General features: G+C 42.0%; 1 protein-coding gene across 4 annotated transcripts in view; it reads left to right on the top strand.

Annotated features, from left to right (window-relative positions):
* ZMIZ1 (zinc finger MIZ-type containing 1) overlaps window positions 1-22,019 on the top strand; it is a 239,931-nt gene that overhangs the window by 175,977 nt on the left and 41,935 nt on the right. The window contains exon 1 of one of the 4 annotated variants that reach the window (XM_018567828.1): window positions 7,231-7,318. The exons of 2 other annotated variants lie outside the window; for them this stretch is intronic. The gene's annotated coding sequence lies outside the window, so the exon portion shown is untranslated. Of the gene's footprint in view, window positions 1-7,230; window positions 7,319-7,659; window positions 7,886-22,019 lie in introns of those variants that run through there. One more of the 4 variants, XM_018567829.1, reaches the window with a different exon arrangement.

Below are 22,019 nucleotides of genomic sequence, written 5' to 3' on the forward strand. Positions count from 1 at the left end.
AGTGTAAACGTCTGAGCTAACCTCATTTCCCACTAGCATTTTCTTGTCTTTCACAGGCAGTTCAAGGTGGTACTGCCACTGAGGAACTACAGTTCCCAAAGGCTGACAGTGAAAACTGACATGTAAAGTTCCTTAACACCCTTTTATGTATTCATTAAAAACAAACAAAAGGAAACATTAAATGTATTTTTATTTACAGCTAGTAAAAGGGTCTAAGCTTGGCCCTGCTGCATTTAGTGTTGTCAGTCTAACACAAGGAGCCTAATGTGAACGGGGCCTTAAGGTGCAGGATCCCTAGATTGGATGTAGTTCAGGATGTAGTTCAGGTGAAGCATTCATAGGTCATTTTTCATTACAAGGCTTGAGTGGAGCTAGCAGTTGGTGACAAGTACAGAGCAATTCAATGGACTATTTCCCTGTGGGAAAGCTCCTTTAATAAAGTTTATCTATGGTGTTAAAGAAACTTTTATATTTCCCTTCTTCTAGATAGAACAATTCTACTGTTTGCAAGAACCATGGTAGTATTTTATTGTTTTACTTTGTAGTTTGTTTATCATGGAAAATATCCACTTTACAGCCCATTCTGATTGCTGAGAAAATCTTCAACTTTCCTTAAGGTGCCCATACACTGCACGATTATCGTACGATAATCGTATGCGATCAGTTTTTCGTACGATAATCGAGCAGTGTGAACGGAGACGTGCGACCGTTTCTACTGTACGGTCGCACGTCTTCTGTCGAACCAGCATGTTCGAAAACCAGCCAGGAATCGTACGATTCTCGGCTGGTTAGAACGGTGCTCGGAAGATAAATGCTGAACGGGCCGGTGTGCGCACGCGCACACTGCCCGTTCAGCATTGCGGTCATCGGAAGCCCGCCCCTCAGGGGGGCGGGCTTGCGATGATCGAGAGTGCGATCTGCCTGTCCAAGATAGGCAGATCGTACGTTTTTTTAATCCCTTTACAACCATCGCAAGACTAAAGTCTTGCGATGGTTGTAGAGTGTATGGCCACCTTTACACAAAGCTGTGTAGTTTAGTAGCACAGCTGAGGTACAGAAATGACATAAAGATACAGGTGTGGATGGGCTGGTCTGAGCACAGTCCTGGAACTCCTGGTGTCTTCACAGGGAGATGCCTGTCCTACAAGGATAGATGGCATCCAAGCCTGAACTGGATAAACCAGCTCTCAATGACTCATTATGTGCAGTTCACCTTCGCTATACGTGCACCTAGTCACAGCTTACTATCCAAGGACTAAATTCCGTGAGCAAATTAATGTGTGTCTAGGTTATATCTGCTGTTCATAATATACCCAGCACTATTATATGCTTTTATTTACACGGGACGCTGTTTCGTCCAAATGCTGAATTCCTATCAAATGCACAAATTAAATTTATATGAGGGAGCTGCTTTGCCTGCCAGAGGATTTGTACTTCTGTTCATCCAGTCTTGTTATTTACACAGTCATGCCAAACAGCAGAGCCATTAACTGGATTTTTCACTCATTCTGTTAAACACTACAGCTAGGTCCCCTCCTTGACCTCATCCTGTGATTGGGCATGGAAAGAGCAGTCGCAGCCCTAAGGAGCTCGGTAAACTCTTTACTCCTTTCAGCATGTTCATTGTCTGCATATGTCCATGCTGCAAACCTGATCGGCTTCATGTGCTCCCCTTCCTCCCCGAGTCTGAGTTCTGTTGTGCAGCAGATGACAAGAGGCTGATACCAAATCAAATTTAGCTACTCACTCTAGGTGCTTTTACAGCAGAACTCCAGGTAAAAATGTTATTAACCCTTGCAACGAGGCTATAAGTGCTTGTTTTTCCCTAGGGTCAAAAAAAGAAGTTACTCACTTAATCCTCTAAGTCGGCTTGCTCTTAGACCAGTCCCTGAAGCCTCTCCCCCCCCACCCCCCCCCACCTCCACTACAGCGGTCTAAGGTCCCTGAGTCATCACGTTCTATACATAGTGTATAGGATATGAGGGCACTGAGGGACATACCATCACTGGAGCGGAGGGAAAGACGGGCAAAAGGGAGCGCTGTCACTGCTGGCTGGCTAGGAGGATCCGGGTGAGTATAACTTTAGTATTTTGGATCCTAGGCAAAAACAAGCTCTTAACCCTTGCAGGGAGAGGGTGTAGCCCCACTGCAAGGGTTAATCAAAATTTTACCCGGGGTCCTTTAAAATGCATTGTTTATATACACACATTGGATTCTGAATGCATACCAGACTATTGTAAAATAATATAGCAAAGAAGCAAACAAAAGGTATAGTGATAAGTACATGGACCCAAAGTGACCAATCACAATGCATCTCCCAGTCATCTTACTGTAGTAAACTAATCCTAACTAAATGGGTTAAATCGCAGGAAAATCATGTGTAACGCAGATGCTCCCAATCAAGTCTATGGGGCAAAAAAGGCACGATTCTGCCTGAATAAAAGCTCTTGTACTTTTGAAGTGACAAGCATCACAACATTCAGATGTGAATGAGCACCGTTGAAAATAATGGGATTTTTCATGTTGAGTGCTATCACGCGTTGGGAAATGTGCGTCAGAACACTCAGGCGTGAATGGGGGCTGACTGCTTGAAGGATAGGGTTCCCTACTCTGTCCACTTTTAGTCAAGTATATGTCTAATATTATCCCATAGAGGTCAGAATTGTACAGCAAAGAAATCAACATGAGGTTTCCTTGCTGTACTCATTATGATTGATCTGTCAGGTTGTTTGTAAACATGGGGTAAAGTCCGCATTCATCTCGTTTTCTTAATATTCATTTTCTGCTGTTTGAAGACATAAAAAAAAAATAGACAGCACCTGTCAGTGTTGATGAAACGGTGTGCATTTTAATAACATAGTAAGAAAAGTTACAGTGAAAGCACAGGCAGAGTTATTGTTTCATATTCCAGAGAGTAGACTGAAGGCAGAAAGGTGACTCCATAAATAAGAGCTGTAGACTCTAAATAATGGTGTCACCCTCTGGCTATATCGTGTGTGATAGAGGTGTCTGAATCACGAGGGTGGCTGAACACATTTTCATGAATGAAGTTAGGCAGGATAAGTATATGTGTTTCAGCTGTGTGTATAACGATGGTTAGTTCCATGTTAGGATTTTTTTTTCTCCACGTGGTTTCCTGTGTGTTCTACCTAAAGCTGGCCACACACCTTAAAACCATCGCAAGACTTTTGTCTTGCGATGGTTGTAAGGTAATTTAAAAAGACGTACGATCTGCCCATCTTGGACAGGCAGATCGTACTTGCGATCATGCCCTGTAGAAGTTCATGCCCCGAACATGCCTTGTAGAAGTTCCAAGTCAGTCTGGTCAGAGATTACATTGGACTGAGGACTGTCTTTTTTATACATAGAAATATTTTTGTTCTATTTAGTGGTGCAGCAAGGCAGCAAATAAAAGTTATGTGCAGAGAGGGGGTTCTATTATGTGAATCTCTTACTTTCCTCTTTGGGAAAGTACATGCTCACTTTAAAGGACCACTAAACTTAAAGTACAACTACAGGTTTGTGTAGGACAGTCTACACAAGAACCAAATCCAGTTATTAAGAGATATACAAGCCCCATAAGGTAAACAAAAAACTTTCTTTTCCCAGACTGAGCCATATCCCCCTCCGTATGTGTCTCACATGCACCCCCTCCCAGGCACTGCAGCTTACAAGGAGAGGGTTTTAGCAAGAGACGCAGCGCTGCATTAGGTGGACGTCACTCTCAGGCTCAACAGGTATTTGTGGGACATAGCAGGGGGACGAAGTGAAGACTGTAAGTACAGATGCACTTATAATTAGGTGCTGCAGGCGATGGGATGACAACGTTTCTATGTTACAAAGAAGTTTAATCAACTGAATGAACTGTCTTATTAGCAGTTTACTGCAATAGCAGAAATATTATACTCCCCTCTCTGTGGGCCTATGTCTCATCCCTTCTCTACATTCAATCACTGCAGCCTCCACGTGACTTGTCAGCATTCAAAACTTTCAAGAGTGTCGGATGCCTGTGTCCCCACTGCAGACTCCTATGTCCCTTCTGTGGCCTGTAGTGACATAGGGGGTCAAAGGATGGAACCATAGAGCACAATGCGACACATGAGAATCTGACACTCCGGGAAGCATGGAATGCCAACAAGTCTGGTAGAGGCTGCAGAGCTTGAACGGTGCCAAGATTGGAGATACAGACCATAGGGGAGTGGAGTTTAATAGCTCATCCATTGCAGGGAGCCGTCATAAAGAATGTTAACGTGACTGATGAGGTCACTTTCACTTTAATGTAAAAAGCAAATTTAAACTTGCGAGTTACCCCTTCAGGGCAAAGAAACATGTTCACTTTATACAGGGGAAGCAAACTCTGGTCTTCAGCTGTTGTGAACTACACGTTCCATCATGCCTCCTGCTCTAGCATCATGCCTGTGGCTGACTTGCAATGCCTCATGGGACTTGTAGTTCCACAACAGCTGGAGTGCTGATGTTGCCTACCCCTGCCTTAATATTTCATGCTTAGTTCACTACTTTTTTGGGGGATTCAGCATATCAATGATTGCCACTTTCTTTTACCACTAGGGGGAGCCCAACTTGCAGCGTTACTCAATTTGCCATTTACTTGTATATTCGAAACAAAGCAGCAATTCTCAATGTTATTATTCTATGAACCCCATTATAGCATGGCTATCAAGTATGCCTTTGTCTGGTGGCTGCAGGAATCTTGTCTCTGCTGTAGCTGTATTAAACTATTTACTTTGTTATGAATGCCAGTGATCATAAAGGAAACCTTGGCGTAGGTCAACCTATCTCAAGTGCACCTTGATGTACATACATTGACTGCAAATTCCCTTGGTGTATCTGGAATCTGTCAATAGCCATGCTGGGGTTCATGTAGCACTGGCTGAGAAATTATAAAGTGGGGTCATAACTTATTTACAGTAATGAAGAGGAAGTCCAATATCAGTTCACGTGGTCTAAAAGGCATTATAAGGAAATGTAAATATGCCATTGACATCTATAAGGGTAGTTGATCAGTGCTTATCCTATTTATTTTTTATATATGAATTGTTTACTCTGCTTTCTTTAATCTCTCTCCCTCCCTCTCTCTCTCCCTCCCTCTCTCTCTCTCTCTCTCTCCTCCTCTCTCTCTCTCCACCTCTCTCTCGTCATATTAGAACTGTAAAGGAAATCCTACATTTACAAACACTTCCCTATTTTGAAAACCGCAGAAACCTTTGTGCTGCTCTTTACAAAGTAGCAAAATGGTTCTAATTCTACATTATGGGCAATGTGCTTGTATCGAATGTGCAGGCAGTAGCCCCATTTTTGGCTAAGCCTCAAATTGTTCCTGTTGAATTTCAGCTTGTGATTCTTATGGCCTCTCCTATCTAGCCTGATTCATGTAGTAAACCTCCCACCCCCCACCTACAATAAAGAACAAGTCATTCCAAGGAGTGGGATTCCTTTCCTTTGACAATTAACCCACCATATATACTGCTGGTAAGCTATCATTCCAAGCCCTCAAGCAATTTGTATAACCAGCTTCTGCTAGTCATAGTAATCCACCAAAACTGACAAGGAGAGGATAGCCAGTCCCCTGTGTATATAGGCAGATGTGTAACCAGAGAAGGGCAAGAACACCAGAGAAAATTATATATATATGTATGTATGTATGTGTGTGTGTGTGTGTGTATATATATATATGTATATACATACATACATACAGCGTTACCACTCTGGTTCATTTTACATAGAAATGGGGAACAGAATGACGGTATCTGTAACCAGGCTATATTGGGCAATTCCAGAAATATTTTGTCTGAGAAGCTTCCCCAGTCACAGCTTTCTATGTATTATTCAGCCGGCGCCCGTGCGTGCGAAGCACCTGCTTTTATGACTGATGCTCCCCCGTAACACATAGAAATACATACAATGACAGCAGCAGTCTGTGGACTTGTCCTGATAAGTTCTGAAACATGGAAACGCATATTTACAATAGACATGTTCTGATGTAAATATGGAGGCTGCCATTCCCCCAGGTGTTCCAGAAAATGCTTGTCGCCTGACCTAGAAAAAACCACATAAAGTCAGAGCTCTGTCTGCACGCATGATTTTGGGGTCTGCTCCAGGATTTCTGGGAGAGAAGTCAGCAGTGGCAGGCTACAAATTCCCTTCGCCACAGGTTTCCTTTAACTTTCCTTTGTAGCAGGCCTATCATCAGTTATATTTTTATGTTGAGTGCATGCTATGTAATACTTGCAGGTATTTTTCTCTCACTGACATAAACATACTCTCTCCCTGACAATGTGCTCACCCGCTTTTCTCTCTGGAAGGACAGAGCCATCTCTGTTCACACATTATCCAGTCAACTCTAACATGGTGGTTCATAGATGCAGAATCGTGTAGATACATTTTGGTGACTGTTGTGTTCAAAAATGTCTGATACAGATCAGCCCCTGCTGCAGGCTTGAACCTTGTGGTTGGCTACAAAGTTACCTTGTTGCAGTCTAATCACTGGGGGAGGGGAGACTGAGGAAATGGTTCCTCCTGCCTGCAGCAGACTGATGACGTCATCTTAACCTGGACAGAGTCACTAAACTGGAGCTCAATGAGGGCTTTTTTATAATAAGAGGTGTCCTGCATATTGTGACATATCATTAATGTTTTCATGTAGACACGTTAACTTTCCGTGACCTGCAGTTTACTGTAAAATCTATTCTCATACTGTGATCAGCCCACCCAGCTTAGCCCTGTCATATGATGTACAGATATTTGAAGATGGATGCCAAGTCCTTCACATGTGATAATTGTATTGACCTCTGGCTGTAAATATGGAAGCCGTGGTGTTCCTATCTACCTATGGGCACCTTTACTCCAGCATATGTTTCCCTGTGTGTACTTTGAATATGGTGTCCACCCGGCACAGCATTCAATGTGCAGCTGGCCTCATTTGCATGTCCTTTCCCCAGACTATCCGGCTGGAGAGGGAAGACAGAAAAGCATTTGTAGTGAATGAGTGTGGTCTGTGCCATCATGCATTGATTGGCTGCTAAAGCCTGTAGAAAGAAAACCAATCTTATGAATGCATTTTGCTCTTGCCCCTGTCTTATGAGTGCAGCAGACTGTGTGTTCCTCAGTTGCTTGGCTCAGGGCCACTAGCCCCATAGTGGCCCCTGCTAGTGAAAGGGTTAAAGGATAGTGCCTAGCACCATGTGTATGTGTGTATGGTTGCTGTGTGGTGAATGTGTGTGTAACAGCAAACAGCAAGCTCTCTAGACAGAGAGTGTGGAAAGGAAAGGCTTGAAAATTCCTGCCGCATGGTGCTGAGGTGAGACAAAACCCTGTTCACATACGTCTTTCATTCCCCCTGCCCGGCTGATGGTTCCGTGAGCGGCTCTCAGACTGCAGTGCTGCACTGGGGGGACTACATTGTGTCTGCCTGGGCATGTGTGAAGTTAGGAGGCTTAACCTGATTCTTTTCATTGTCTCTGGAGGCTGGAAACACACACACAGCCAGTTGGCTGGTACACACTGAGCCATTAGCAGGGAGCCCATCTGTTATTGGTTTTGCCTGGAAATCTGGAGACAAGCAATTAATAATTGATGAGTGTTGTGCAGTAGCTGGACAGGCAGAAGAGAGGGAGAGGATGAGAGCAGGGTGTCCTTAGAGGGGAGGGAGAGAGGCAGCATGATGGGAGCTACTGCCTGCCTTGTGCTGAAATTAAAGACTTGAGCCTGCCTTGCTTTTGTTCTGCATCGGGAGGCTGCGTTGCCTGGAAGTGCTTTGAGACATATGTGGTCCCCCCTCTGCCACAGAAGAAACAGGGGAGCACAGGAGGAGCCAAGGGGTAGGGGGAGGTAGGGAGCCGCAGGACTGGAGTGAATAAACTTGTGGGTAAGTCATTTTCTTCTTAGGGGTAGGAAGGAGGGGGGTTTGAGGTCAAGATGACTTGTTTAATCTGTTGTCTATTGACTGTATTGCTTTTAAAGTGTTATTGTGGGTGGAGTGATGCAGTGCATGGTGTAATGATGCTATGGCAAGGCGGTCCTCACCTCCTTGAGAGTAAAGCGACTGCAGCACCTAGCAGGCCTCTGTGGTGACCAAGGTGTTAACCAGAGGACAAGTGCACACTAATATCACTACAGTTATACGTGGTTTGAGACCGCTATTCCTGACTCTCATATGTTCCTTTTCATTAATCCAATAAACAATGTCATTCATGGTAATACTAGGTATCTCTAGGAGTGGCTGTGTAATGGAACGATACACTACCACTTGTGTTTTTTTGGGGGAAAGCAGATACATTACATAGTTTATTCAGTCAATGTTGCTTTTAGTTTTACTTCATTTAAAACTATACATTGTCACTTTGTATTTTGTTGTGCTGTGTTTGTATACTTTAGAAAGCTCTGGCATTGCTTTCCTTCTGTCCCTTCCACCTTGCAATTAGTTAAACTGTCGCTGGTCTTTGCAGAGCTCCCAGAATTCCCACAATTAGATATCTTTTTCAAATGTTTTGACATTTTGGAGGACTAAGTTACGGCTTGCTACTTTTACCTGTAAAATGCTGACAATGAGTTCTGCATCTTCCTGGGAATAGTGTGTGATCTTCTGTGTGCTGGGGAATTGGAAAGATAAATGGATTTCTATTGAAGTACAAGGCCTGGCTCCTATTGGCTGAGAGTCGGCATCCGGATGCTGCAGTTGCAAGTAGTGACAATCCATGGATATCACTGGGAGAGCGAGGTACCACCTTCTGGGCTGCAGCTTCCTGTATCTCAGTGACTGAGTACTGGACTCTGCTCTTTCATATGATTCTCATGAATACAGCTGTCAGATCATCAGAACACAGATTTTATTTACTGTTTTGGCAAAGTTTGTTTGGGGAGTTCTGAGTACTTCCGCTTGGAAACTGAGAGTTTGCTAAAGACAATAGTTATGTGTTACACGTTGTATAACAGTCTTTCACTCATGTTCTTGTGTTATGTGTACATAATACTATTATTACTGATTAGCTATGGTTACTTTGACTGTATTCCATTTTGGCTATTGAAGAAGATGACTGCACATGCTCAGATCAAATATAGCAAGATATGCAATGTTCAACAAACACCCTGCACGCATTGTCCTAAATATTACACCTTCAATACGTTTTAGTAGCTTGCTAGTTTCTTGTATACAAGGCCTTGTTTTAAAGGAAGCCTGTATTTAGTGAATACTATTGCCGTCATTACTGATCTCTTCTGAAAAAGCATATTCCCTGACTGTCATGCTGACCAGAGTGGCTTCAATACTTTTATGGAACAAGTATGCTGATTTGTAGTTCTGACTTCAATCTTACTTTCTAATATGTAAGCATGTTTCAGTTCAGTGATGTGGAAAGTATTGAAGCCAGAGACAGCCAGGCAACACGCATTGTTAGAAGAGAACAGCAATGGCAGTCCTCACATAGTTCTCTGAATAGTAACTTGGACAATTTGTCACATGGATGTCCTCACCCTTTATCTGTGATTGTTACGACTTGTGATAGCACAAGCACTTCTGTACAGTACTCCAATTTATAACACAAGTCACTGAGAATTCTCTGATTGTAGAACGTCTGGTAATTGTTTGAACGCAAGTTACAACATGGACCTCCTAGATTACTTGTCACATAATTGTTTCCGTAAAGTATATAGCAGGAATGTTTTTAGTGAATGTTGAGAAAATTGTGTTATGTTTCTTTTAAAGATTATAATGGGAGAGAAGTGTATCTAGGACTAGTTGATTTGCAGTCCTTGTAAGTGATGGCGCGTTATATCGACTGGACAGCTAATGCGTCACAACATCAAAATAAATGGACATGCAGCCGACACACACTCAGGGTTTCCTTGTTAAGCTGGCCATACTTCAGTAGGATTTTGTTCAGTTGTGGGATCAAATCAATGAATCTACAAACAAACTAAGCCCCATTTATTCCAAAACTGGACGTTAAACAAAATTTCAAATGACGTTCGTCATGTCTCTGATGGCCTTTTTGAACGTTCTGACAAGATTCGTTCATACAAAAATCTAGCAGTGTGTGTCCCCAGCCTTCGTGTGCAGATTATGGTAACAATGTCAGGTCATCCCATCTTCTTAGATGTGAGGTGCTGCTTCCTTGACCTTATCAAATTACAATGCAGGTTGGCCGTCTCACATTCATGCCTGGGACTGCTTGAAGTCATTAGCGGCCTGAGGGAAAAGTAGTGAGCCCCTTTTGATGTTTCTTGGCAAAGCTAAGTTTGGGCAAGCACTTTCATTTTGCAATTTTTTTTCAGCTTAATAGAAAATTCATTTAAAACTGGAAGTTTTTTTTTTTTTTTTACTTTCAGGTACAAGTTCAGTGTTTTGGCCATACAGGAGTAAGAATTCGATTTGGTCTAGTTCACAATTTGTCACTAACAGGTAGATCAGTCTTAAAAAAGACCTATACTCAGATGTTGTATCTGGTCTGTTATCCAAATCTATACCTAGGTGATGAAAAGATTGTAAGGTCCTCTAACTGCCAATCATGTTACCTGTGTTGGTCTTGTGATGGGGAGGAACACTGTTTAGGCAGAGCCATGGATTGACTAGTTTGCTTATATATTGTCCCCCTGAGCCCCTCTGGAAGAGATCCTTGTGACCGCCATCCACATTACCAGCTGTCAGGGGGAGTCATTTATCATTTACTTCTATAATGGAGAATTGTTTCGATAACTTGAATGTCATTTCTAAGTATAGGTCAGCTTTAACAAATCTTAATGAAACATGGTTGTTGGAAAAATATGTTGAATTGACCAAATAAAATCTTTTAGCCAACTTAGTTTCCATTGTTAAGGTCATGCATCTTAAGATTTCCAATAGATCTATTCACACCTTGCGTTTAGATGCTTTTATCTGCAGTCAGCAGCGCTGTGTTTACAATAATAGAAGTCATGTGCGTCCAGGAATCAATGTTAACTTCTAAACACACCAAAACGCATGTAAATGCTTGTAAACGCAAGATGCATTTGATAAAATCTAATTGGCTACTTCTTGGACTGTTTCAATGGGCAAAGGGAAAATGCATCTAAACAAATATGCATGTAAATGTGCATAAATACACGTCATTTTAGGCATCCAGAAGAATAAACAAAGCATCTAGCCTGACAGATTTTGTAGACATATCTCTGCATACATATAAGGCTTGTGAATGAAGCCTTATAACAAATAAAGACAAGACCCAACTCCACCCCACTTCATCAATGACCAGCTCCTGGTTATCACACAGAAATTTTCCAACTTGTTGGAAAATCTCTTCCCAGCCTGGTAGACTCTTACCTTTTTTCCCCTCTATTTCAATGACAAAAGTTAACTGTATGTGCTGTACTGCCATCTGTCAGAGAAATTGCAGGATTAACAGTGGTGGGTCCTGGTGCTAAAGGTGATAGACCGACCTCCCTCTCATTATTCCCTGGGAGACGTCTGCCCATTTCTGGTTAGCTGTATATTTGAGACCTGGAGCCAAAGTAAGAAAATGCGAGTTGTCTGGCTATAACAAAATATGAGGTTTGTTCTAGCTCATTGGCTCCAAACATTTTAAAAACAAAGGCTCAGCCTGAGAGCCACATTTTTATATTGATAGGTCCTCTTCACATCTATCACAAATCTTCGTATATATCCTAAAAGTATGAATTGTCTTCACTGTACATGTTTGAGAATTGGCACATGTGTTATTGTATACCTTTTTACTTATTAAATCCATTTGTAAATGTAGCAATACACTAGAGGCAATTTTCAGTGCAGTGCGGTATAGAGCTGTCAGCGCAACCTTGCATGGAAAAACTTGGACCATTTAGTGCTACTGGAGTGATTTACATAGCCATAGGTACACAGCTTGTCCCTGACAGCACAGGCCTAGCACAGGTCAAGAATAAAACACATGTACTATAATAGGGTGTACCCGGGTAGACTTTGGAAGGAACGTTGGCGATTGTCGATCGAAATTTAGTTTGACTTTCGTTCTTATTTAACATTTGATTTTGAAATTAATGGAGTTTTCCGAACCACATTTTCCAACATGCTCAGTCGAATGTTTTCATCACTGCGTTTGATTAGTAAGTACAATGTTCCGAAACCGGTTTTGTTTGAAATTCTAACAGTTTATGCCCAACTTTAGAGTCAAGTGAAAGCTCGGTTCCAGGTGTTTAGTGTGTATGTAAACCCCAACACTAAACCTTCTTTTTTGCTCCCTTTTGGCCTGTGAAATATTTATTGAACATGTTTGTTATATCCATCTGATACGATAAGTTCGGGAAAATACCTGTTGATCTTCTTCCTTGATAACTTCCTGTGCTCTGTGTCATCAATTACTTTTTTTCTTGGCTATCTCTGGGAACTGCAAAACCACATCCCTCTGTGTTATAGAGCACAGAAGAGAGTTGGGGTTCCTTAGTCCTATGTTGTTACTGTTTTCCTGATACAGAAGGGGAGCATTTTCCCCTTAGGACTTGTGTGACTGGCAGAGTAACCAGGTGAACAATAAGGAAAACAAAAGCCAGTGCAGTCACCTCATCTAAAGACTGATGAACTGCAGCATATTCATTTTTTTTTTTTTCAAATTGACAATTTTTATTGAGTTTTATAAACAGACAGTACAGAAGTGACCAAAGTCATGAAACAATGAGTAAGAGGTCATGCGGACCAAAACCAAGTATACATTGTGTAGCAAGCAACAGTGCACCGTTAAACCCACTGCAGCGTTAGGCCTCCAACAAGAGGAAATACATGTAACCCTCATAGAATGTAATTACCCTGGCTAACAGGCATTGCCTCTCATGTAAAGAAAAATAACAAAATAAACAATAAAATTCGGAGGTATACATCCATTTCCCGCACCATCCCTATGGTCAGCAGTATAACAGGTTAGAGGGAGCATATTCATTTTTGTTTTGTGGGTTAAGATGCACTTTAACTCCAACCTGACTCGTATTGTTCTTGTTTATATTCAATATATACTTTATATTCTCTGATATTGTTTGAGATGATATGGTTGGAGAGGTTCCCAACGTTTTGTGGCATTACATTAATCGTCAGGTTGTTTATTGCCTTGGTTTGATGTGCGGCCATGTGGCTCAGATACTATGTGAATTCTCTTTGTACCCCGCCACTTTGTTTATAAATAAAGAATTTGAAAAAAAAAAAAAAGATGCACTTTTACAGACACTTGCCAGCCTTAAGGTGGCCATACACTCTACAACCATCGCAAGACCTTAGTCTTGCGATGGTTGTAAAGTAATTTAGAAAACGTATGATCTGCCCATCTTGGACAGGCAGATCGTACTCTCGATCATCGCAAGCCCGCCCCCCTGAGGGGCGGGTGTTTCCGATGACCGCAATGCTGAACGGGCAGTGTGCACCGGCATTTGTCTCCCGAGCACCGTTCAAACCAGCCGAAAATCGTACGATTTTCGGCTGGTTTTCTAGCGTGCTCCTTAGACAAAAGACGTGCGACCGTACAGTAGAAATGGTCGCACGTCTTCGTTCACACTGCTCGATTCTCGTACGATCGCGGGATTTCCTGCGATTCTCTTACGAGAATCGAGCAGTGTATGGGCACCTTAACTCTATTAAAACGGTCATCTGTATGTGCCCTGTGTTCCATTTACATTTCTGGGTTTAACAACACATATGGTAAAATTGTCTTGAGTAGTTTTGCCGTTATGTGTTGTGGTGTTTTGTACATTTGTTTTCACTCTTTAATACTTTTTGGCATGTACATTAACACACAAATGCTTAAAACACAATGTCAGTCTTTGCCATCACCTAATAGAAAACGGGACATGTTAATGTTCACATTAGTGGTAATGATGGAGGCCAGACCCACAATGAAGAAAGCTTCTCACTTTATTCCTCATTGCACCAGTCATCATGTGTTAATCAGCTAGAAAAGCCTTTGTGTTCACTAGTATGTTATAGTGGGTGAGTGTATGATAGATTTTATTCATAAGAAGTATAGCCTCTGGGGCTCTAGTTCGCATTTTGCATCTGGGCCCAGGGAAGTTTAGCGGGGCCCCTGCCAAACTAATCAGGGATAGTAAAATATCAGCCAGTCTGTAAGGAAGACTGGGATCCAAATATTCACATTTTCTTTCATCACCTAGTGAAAGGAGTAATGCTGATGCTGTGCCATTTTTCCATTCACCGGGCCAGCGATTAATGTCTGGCTTTTTTTCTCCTGTTACTGGATGTAGCTCTTCTTGTCAGAGTATATGTGATGGCACATGCTGCCCCTTATGTCTGTGTATATGCTTTTCAAAAGCTGTACTTTGTAAAGAGTGAATGTAATAGTCTCAGGACGTTCCCAACTATGGCAGATTTATGGGACGGGCAGTCTCACTTCCACTCATGTAGCATGTAGTGACTTCTATGTTGTAGACATGGCATTATTAGTAAAGGGTTGGTGAAAGCACAGAACCTTTCTGCTGTTGGGTCCTTATACCGTTGTGACCTCTTAAATAGAGAGGTGTTGGTACATTTTCCCTTAGTGATAATGATGTATAAAGAACTTGGCTTCAACTTCACTTGAGTTAGAATCCAGACATTTTGGATCTCCACGCTGACAAAGTTTCCAGTTCTTATTTGCTGGCTGCAGTATTTTGCTCTGTCACCTCGCTGGCATCATGATGTGATTAACCCCTCACTTGTCTGTGTCAGCTTGAAGCATAGTGGAGTCCTCGCTTGGCAATGTGTTAAGACTTTTTTTTTTTTAAACCAGTAAAGTAAAATCTTTGACATTTTTTCACCATATCTTTTGAGGGATAATTTGAGCAGCCAGAGTGTGAACAATCTCTTAGTAGAGGTTAAACCTGGGAGGAGTTTCTCTTCCCTGCCCCCACCAGTTATCTGCCCTATACTGGTCAGTTCCTGCTGTTCTGTGTTTTCCCACTGTGATGAGATTATTGTCTCTTAGAAATTGGGCTCTTTTAAAGTGACCCCACTGAATAGAGCCTGTCTGCAGTTCTTTCTACTGCCTTACAAATTGGCATATCAATGGGCCAGGTGGCTTAACCCCTTCATCTCCATGATTTCTGCTGTGCCTCAAGCCATTACTGCATTTTGCAGGTTAATTTGTTGAGCCTCTCTGCAAATCATTTTATCTGTTTACTCTGTTCACTATCTAGTGTTTTTAATGAGACATTGATGGAGGAATCTTCTCCATAAGGGGCTAATCTACTAACATGACATAAAGGAGAGACAATTACTGAGGGCAGCTGTAGCCCCGACTGATTTAAACCTAGCATGATTTTAGACCATGTATGGTTAATCGCAAAGGGTTTCCCTGTGAATCTTCAGGCCTATTCCCTCACCTGGTAATGTTGTAGAAAAAAAAATAAGATCTCACAATGGTGCTGCTATCTAAAATAGTACAAATCATGAACTTCCTGTCATCTCTGGTGACAGATCTGCCAAAGTATGGCCAGTTTGATGTCCAGTGTCCACCATATATGGGTAGATCTTGTAGCCAAGGTCCTGCAGTACAATACCGGAGCACTACTTTCTGTGCTATAAACAAATTCAGCATGTAACTGATCAATGGATTTTTCTTCTCTGTTGGATTAGCTGGCCATAGATTTGCCATATTTGTAAACATTTAGCAAGTATCTGATGTTACCATGTGTTTACCTTTTGGCTAAACTCAAAAATCTTGGCCATAGACCTTAGGCCATGCAAATCTCTGTTTGCCACAACATGGAGAGGGGAGACTTTCCTCAAACACCTTTGCTATCAGGGGGACACCAGAAGTGATCAGATAAAGTTTTCTAACATTTATGATTACTCATGTAAGATGAATAGGCTGAATTGGCAATCATCTAATGTCAATGGTCACCTTTGGTAGTGGGCTGGTCTTTGTATATGTATAGAAAACCCTGTACAACCACTTGTAACCCCTAATTAACTACTTGACCATGAGCATATGAGCTTGTTTAGTCTTTACATGGCCAAATGTTTTATCCACAACTGTCCTCAGGTGTCCATGGATATAAGAGAGTAGTCATTCTGGTGAGGGCAGAGGACATGTAGAGGGGCAGGAGGAGAACAGTTCTGGCAGACACGGCAGCCCTATTACAAGAGTTAACAATAGGGGTTAGTTTACTGATCTGCTGGAAAGTTGATTATTCCCCATGAAAGCCGTTGGCTGTTTTTTGGCTGACATAGACATGAGATTATGACTCAATTGTGACCAAGTTGGGCAACAGTCCTCATGTCAATGGGTAGTTTAAAAGAGCCCTATTTGTCATTTACATGGGCAATATAAAGTGTGTGTCTGGCCAAAAGGGTTTTTTCCATATTTGAATAGAATGTGGAGCATCTTTCCTGCTATTTAGGGCCCCGTTCGAGAGATTTCCACTTACTTGCTGTTATACCAACAAAAGTTCCACTAGACAGGAAGTGAGGGGAAATAAGGGGAGCACAGACCGCAATAAACCACTGACGTGGGTACTAGCCTTCCCAAACTCTACTGAAAAATTAATTTTATTTTGGCCCGTGTTGCTATTGGAGATTTTCCACCAGTTCCTGTTTGGTGCATCCGTTGTCACTAAGGCAGTAGGTGAAGGGAAATCCATGCTCTAGATGGCAGTACAGAGGCTGTAGAGATTTCTAACCCTTCTCCGCTCCATCTAAAAGTCAAAAGAAAAAAAGGTTTGACCTTGTTCTACTTCAGTGGCATTTGTAGTACATTACCATAGCCGAGTATGTACCCTGTTGTTGAAAGTAATATTTAATGTACCAAGTCATATTTTCTTCTTTGCTCATAGACCTTTAACCTAATAATACACGGGACGTCCTGCTCCTGTCATGATTGCCCAGCTGTAAATGATGCTGTAGCATAGCTTGTACTTCATTTAACCTTAAGGTGCAGAGTGTATCGTACAGGAAGCTATCCAGTCTATAGATGAGCACAAATGGAAAAAAATGTGTCAGCGTTTTTCAAACAACTGCAAAAGGTGGATAATGGGTGGTGGATTCTAGGATTAACTTCTGGCAGACTGGGCATAAGCTGATGCAGAGTCGGGTAATCAAAAGTTTAATGCAGACTACCAAGCTTTGGAGGCTGACCATTCACAAATAGCTAGAAGTTGCGTCAAATGCATTTACATTTTTATGAAAACTTTGTTTAATCTGTTTAAGTTGTATAATTTATCTATCTCTATCTATCGATCTATCGGCAGGGCCCTCCTTACCATCTTGTCTTGTGATTGTAATGTCTTCCCTATATTGTAAAGCGCTGCGCAAACTGTTGGCGCTATATAAATCCTGTATAATAATATTAATAAGAATCTATCGCTGATCACACAGCCCGATTCAGATCTGTTGGATTAGCCACAACTGTGTAGCGTGGGGGACTGCTAAAATGTGTTTCCAGATTATGCAGAACTATGTAGACCCCTTGGTAGCCATACAGCGGCTCTGATTTAAAGCAGGAATCACCAAAAATTGGAGCCATGGGTGACCTTGCTGGCACCACCCAACTCAACAGACTTTAAATGAAAAATCGTAAGAGTCAGGTGGAAAACTGTCAGACAAAAAGCAACTGTATTCATTTGGATGCATTTATGTTTAGTATTCGGACAACTATGGGTGTCGGCTATCTAAAATCAATAGCCATAGTGGTGGTGAGGGTATCATAGCTGAGTGAAAACAATCCTAAGGCCGGGTTCACATCTGGGCGTTTTACAGCGCTGATTGACGCGCTGTAAAACGCTCAAACAGTGAAGTCCCATACTTCCCTATGGAGATGGTTTCCACCTGGGCGTATTTCAGCCCGTTGAAACGCGCTGAAAAACGCCCTACGCCCAAACAAGTACAGGAGCTTCTTTGGGGTGTTTTTCCGCGTGTTTCCATTGGTATTCCCGAGTGTGGCTCGGGGTTAACAAAGCGCTAACCCCTAGCCACACTCGGGAATACAGCGTAGGACTTACCTTGTCCGCGATCCCTGCTGTGTCCTCTGGCGGCTGCCGACTTCCGGGTTCCCTCCCTTGCGAGCGGCCGCGTCGCAGGGGGCAGAGCCGGCGGGAAGTTTGAAAGTTAAAAAAACAATGTTTAAAAATAGAGAAAATAAGGGGGGGGGGGCTGTATTTTATATTTGCAAAGTCTGTACAGGTGCTAAATCTAAAATCCGTCAGTACTGCAAAGCGTAGGCTGCAGTAAAAACCTGACAGAGGTCTGACCTATGAAAAATATTTTGGCTATACATACACTTTAATATAGTTTGTCATGCAGTGATGTGACTTTACTTTCTGCTGAATGTACAAAAATATGTAGATTGGCAGCGAAGAGCAGATATACTGTATTTCATATTTCGTGTAAACCCTCCAGTGTCCCTTGTGTTTGAGGTTAAGTATCAGTGATCACGGAGAGTCCTTCTATTGAACAACGCGAGGCATCTGTGAGCAGAGGTCTCCGATTTGCTTGCTTGCAGTATCCTTGTCCTGTCATTTCTTTGTGCAGTGCATCCCTAATGATATAGCAGAGCCGGCTCAGTCCTGTGCAATCACACATCCAGCATGCTGTCATCACGTGCTCCTCTTACTAGTGTATGTTTCAAGATGTCAATTCCAGGAGAGACAGCCAGCTTGGCCCTGCATTGACGGTTTGGGAATTGGCCCAGACACAGCAGGATAATAATAGTTGACTGTCTCATAATCTTGTCTTTTCAGAGGGTGTGTGTGTGTGTGTTTTTATAAATATAAACATTTTCTTTGCATTTTATAGTGTGTTTACCGTATGAAAACACTTTTAATAATTTCATTTGGATTGTTTTTTGCAGTTGGTAACTCTTTGTGATGTTCTTGTTCAGAGATACAACATTCAATTTTATTTTTATCATGAAATTAATTTTAATTTTTTTGCCAGATTGAGTAGTTTTAATCTCAAGTCTGTGGTCAGCTGGGTTGCCATGTATGGCCTCATTCTTCTCTGATTCCGTAGGCCCAGTTCCATAGGCCCAGTTGAAATATATGGCCCAGGCATGTAGGATTTCCTTAGAAGGTGACATTGAGTTCCCCCCAATATATATAGTGTTAATTTTTTTTTTTTTTTGCCAGATTGAGTAGTTTTAATCTCAAGTCTGTGGTCAGCTGCATTGCCATGTATGGCCTCATTCTTCTCTGATTCCATAGGCCCAGTTGAAATATATGGCCCAGGCATATAGGATTTCCTTAGAAGGTGACATTGAGTTCCCCCCAATATATATAGTGTTCCTCATCGCACAGAGAACTCTTGAAAGCTGGCCATATATTGTGCAAATTTCAGACTGTTCTTGATGAGCTGGCAGAAATTCGTTCAATGGGTGGCCCTGTCGGCACCCTTCCATCCAGTATTCTTCAATCAGAAATGTGTTGGTCCGAACACCGTTCTTACAATGGCACATCCACCAGATGTCAGAATACAACAGCCCTATGGGATATTGATCCATCAGTGCAGTTTAGTGTGGATGGAGGAATCTGCTATATTTTTTTTTGTTCTGCCCGCAGGCTATATGAAAAAATAGAGTATAGCCAGCATAAGTTTTAGAAAAATCTCCATGTGACAGAGTCTGCCTTTCACCTTCTCTTGAAGGGAAGAGTTTGTTAGTTGAGCATACACTGCTTCTGTGACAGGGGGCCGTCTCTGCTGCTAATTTTCAGCATGCTACCTAAGAGTATATGAAAAAATTAGACACAATTTTGAAGAGCTACTGCGGCCGAAGAGTCTTTGGCATCTGACACACTTCTGGGGTGTGCTCTTATTTGTGTAAACTACTAATCCCATTGTCTCCATTTTTCAGGATAATTGAGGGCAGAAGTGGTTAAAGTCCAGTGTGCATGGCAACCATGGCTCCTTCCTGCGATGCAGTGGAGGAGTGAGAGTAGCCACCCAGGGACAGTTTATTATTTGCAGGGCTATCATATGAAAATAAAGGTGAAAAAGAAAAGGAATGCAGCCATAACTGATGAGCTGCATAATATTACCGATTTGTTTTGGGGTGTAGATACGATTTAAGCAACACTTTGTAACCTGAATGACTGATGGCGCCCTACAGCTGAGACATTCACATTTCTGATCTACAAAGCAAGCAATTGATCAGACGTGCCAGGAGATAGTTTGATACAATTTGGGAATCCTGTACTATACATGCCAACCTAGGACAGGGTATAAAGTCTTCTGAACATTCAAGTCACTGATGTTTCCTTATCGGTGGTGCAGTTGTACACGCTGTGCCTCCTGTTATCTCATACAGACTTGTGTTATTTCTGCTCACATTGGTCAATGTGAATCTCAAACATTTCTTAAACAAATGTCTCCTCCCCTAAAGGCCCCTTTGAATTGTTTAAGGTGTGTACAAAAACGTTACACGCAGGAGTAGTGAAGAACAGCTATTCTTTGATCATCTTACTCTCTTTATAACTGAAGCCATCAAACCTTATAAATACAGTGGACCCCGAATACCAGCCTTTTTTAATGCACTTCAGAGGACAGTGGGGAGTTGGTCAAGAGTTTCCAACCTTTTTGTAGTTGTTTTCAGACACAATTCCCCAAAAATTGATCGGTTACAAATGTTTATACTTCATCCACTGGTGGCCACATATACCCCCCTCATCAGCTTCATGGCTTGCCATTGTAGCCAATACACTCCCAAAATTCTTGGCTTCGCCCTGGCAAAGAACTAAGGTAAAGGGGACCCCAGATATCTGCCCCACTTGAATAGTACCCTTTTTACCCATTCACAAAAAAAAGAAAGTAAATATACTCACACACACCATTGTCCTTTATTAAGAAAAAAACCTGTCCCCTGATGTAAATGCAATGTCAGTCAGTCTAAAGTCAATCACGATGAATGACACCCCACACTGACAAATGACATTTCCCCAGCCAGCAGCTGAATGTAAACCAAGGGGCAAGAATGCTGGCTGATGTCATTGACATCATCATGACGCAACGTAATGCAATGGATCTGGTGTGAATTAGCCCCATTCACATCTATTCATTCCGTTGACATTGAAAGACGAATCACAACGCAATGGATCAGAAGGCACAACTGCAACTTAACGGACCCTCCCTTGGTGCAATTTCCTTCCATTTTGTTGTGCAAGCACCCTAAAAGTTTGTCTCTGCCCTCCCACACCTGTCCAACCAATTTTGTTGGTCAGGGACCCACCATCACATTAAAGAACCAATAGAAAGCCTTGGAGGTTTGAAATGGGCCGGGACCAAGGTGAACGTTACAGGAAAAGTTGGGATTTGTATAGTGACTCTATTGACATTTGTTCCACAAACCAAATTTGTTTTCAATCTCTGCCTAAGTATTTCTCATCAGATGTTTAGTGTGAATTGCCCAGGTGGAATTTTAGGGCTCGTCTCATCCAAAAGTGATATTTAGGTCTTTGGTGACATTACTGACTATTCTGCTTCTTTTATAGTTTTGTGTCTTCCCACCTGCCTTGGGTTGTCCTAATGGTTTCTGTAGTAGTATAAAATCTATGAATTGCTGTGGCAGGTGTTCCAAACCACGACCTTAGACACATAGATGTTACCAATGGTTTCCATATACAAGAAATCTTTAGGTGGCTTAAAGCCCAGTTCCAGATTTTTGGGGGGTTCTCGTCCTCTAGTCTCTTCCACAACATTTATTTTTTGTCAAATTTTCTTTATATATACAATTTTTCCTGATGTCCACAGTCTGGTCACATGACATGTGGGGTCCTCAGGGTCCAGCGATCCTAAATAGAGCTGCAGCTAACGATTATTTTCAAAATCGATTATGTCGATTAGTTGTTGCAGCCCTAATCCTAAATGCCACAAAGAAGCATGGTCATGTAATGTTGTGGTGGTGGTCTCTGCAGAATCCTCCTGTAATGTGAACACGGTGTGTTCTGGATGCCCTGAACTCGTGTGATGAAAGGGATATATCTTAATATCAAATAATTATTATATAAAGGTAGTGGGCTATATATGATAAAAACGTGTCCTGGAATGAGGCTTTAAAAGTGAAAGGTCAGCA

Source organism: Nanorana parkeri, unplaced genomic scaffold, assembly GCF_000935625.1.
Source record: "Nanorana parkeri isolate BGI_ZX_2015 unplaced genomic scaffold, ASM93562v1 scaffold1100, whole genome shotgun sequence".
Classification (NCBI taxonomy): domain Eukaryota; kingdom Metazoa; phylum Chordata; class Amphibia; order Anura; family Dicroglossidae; genus Nanorana; species Nanorana parkeri.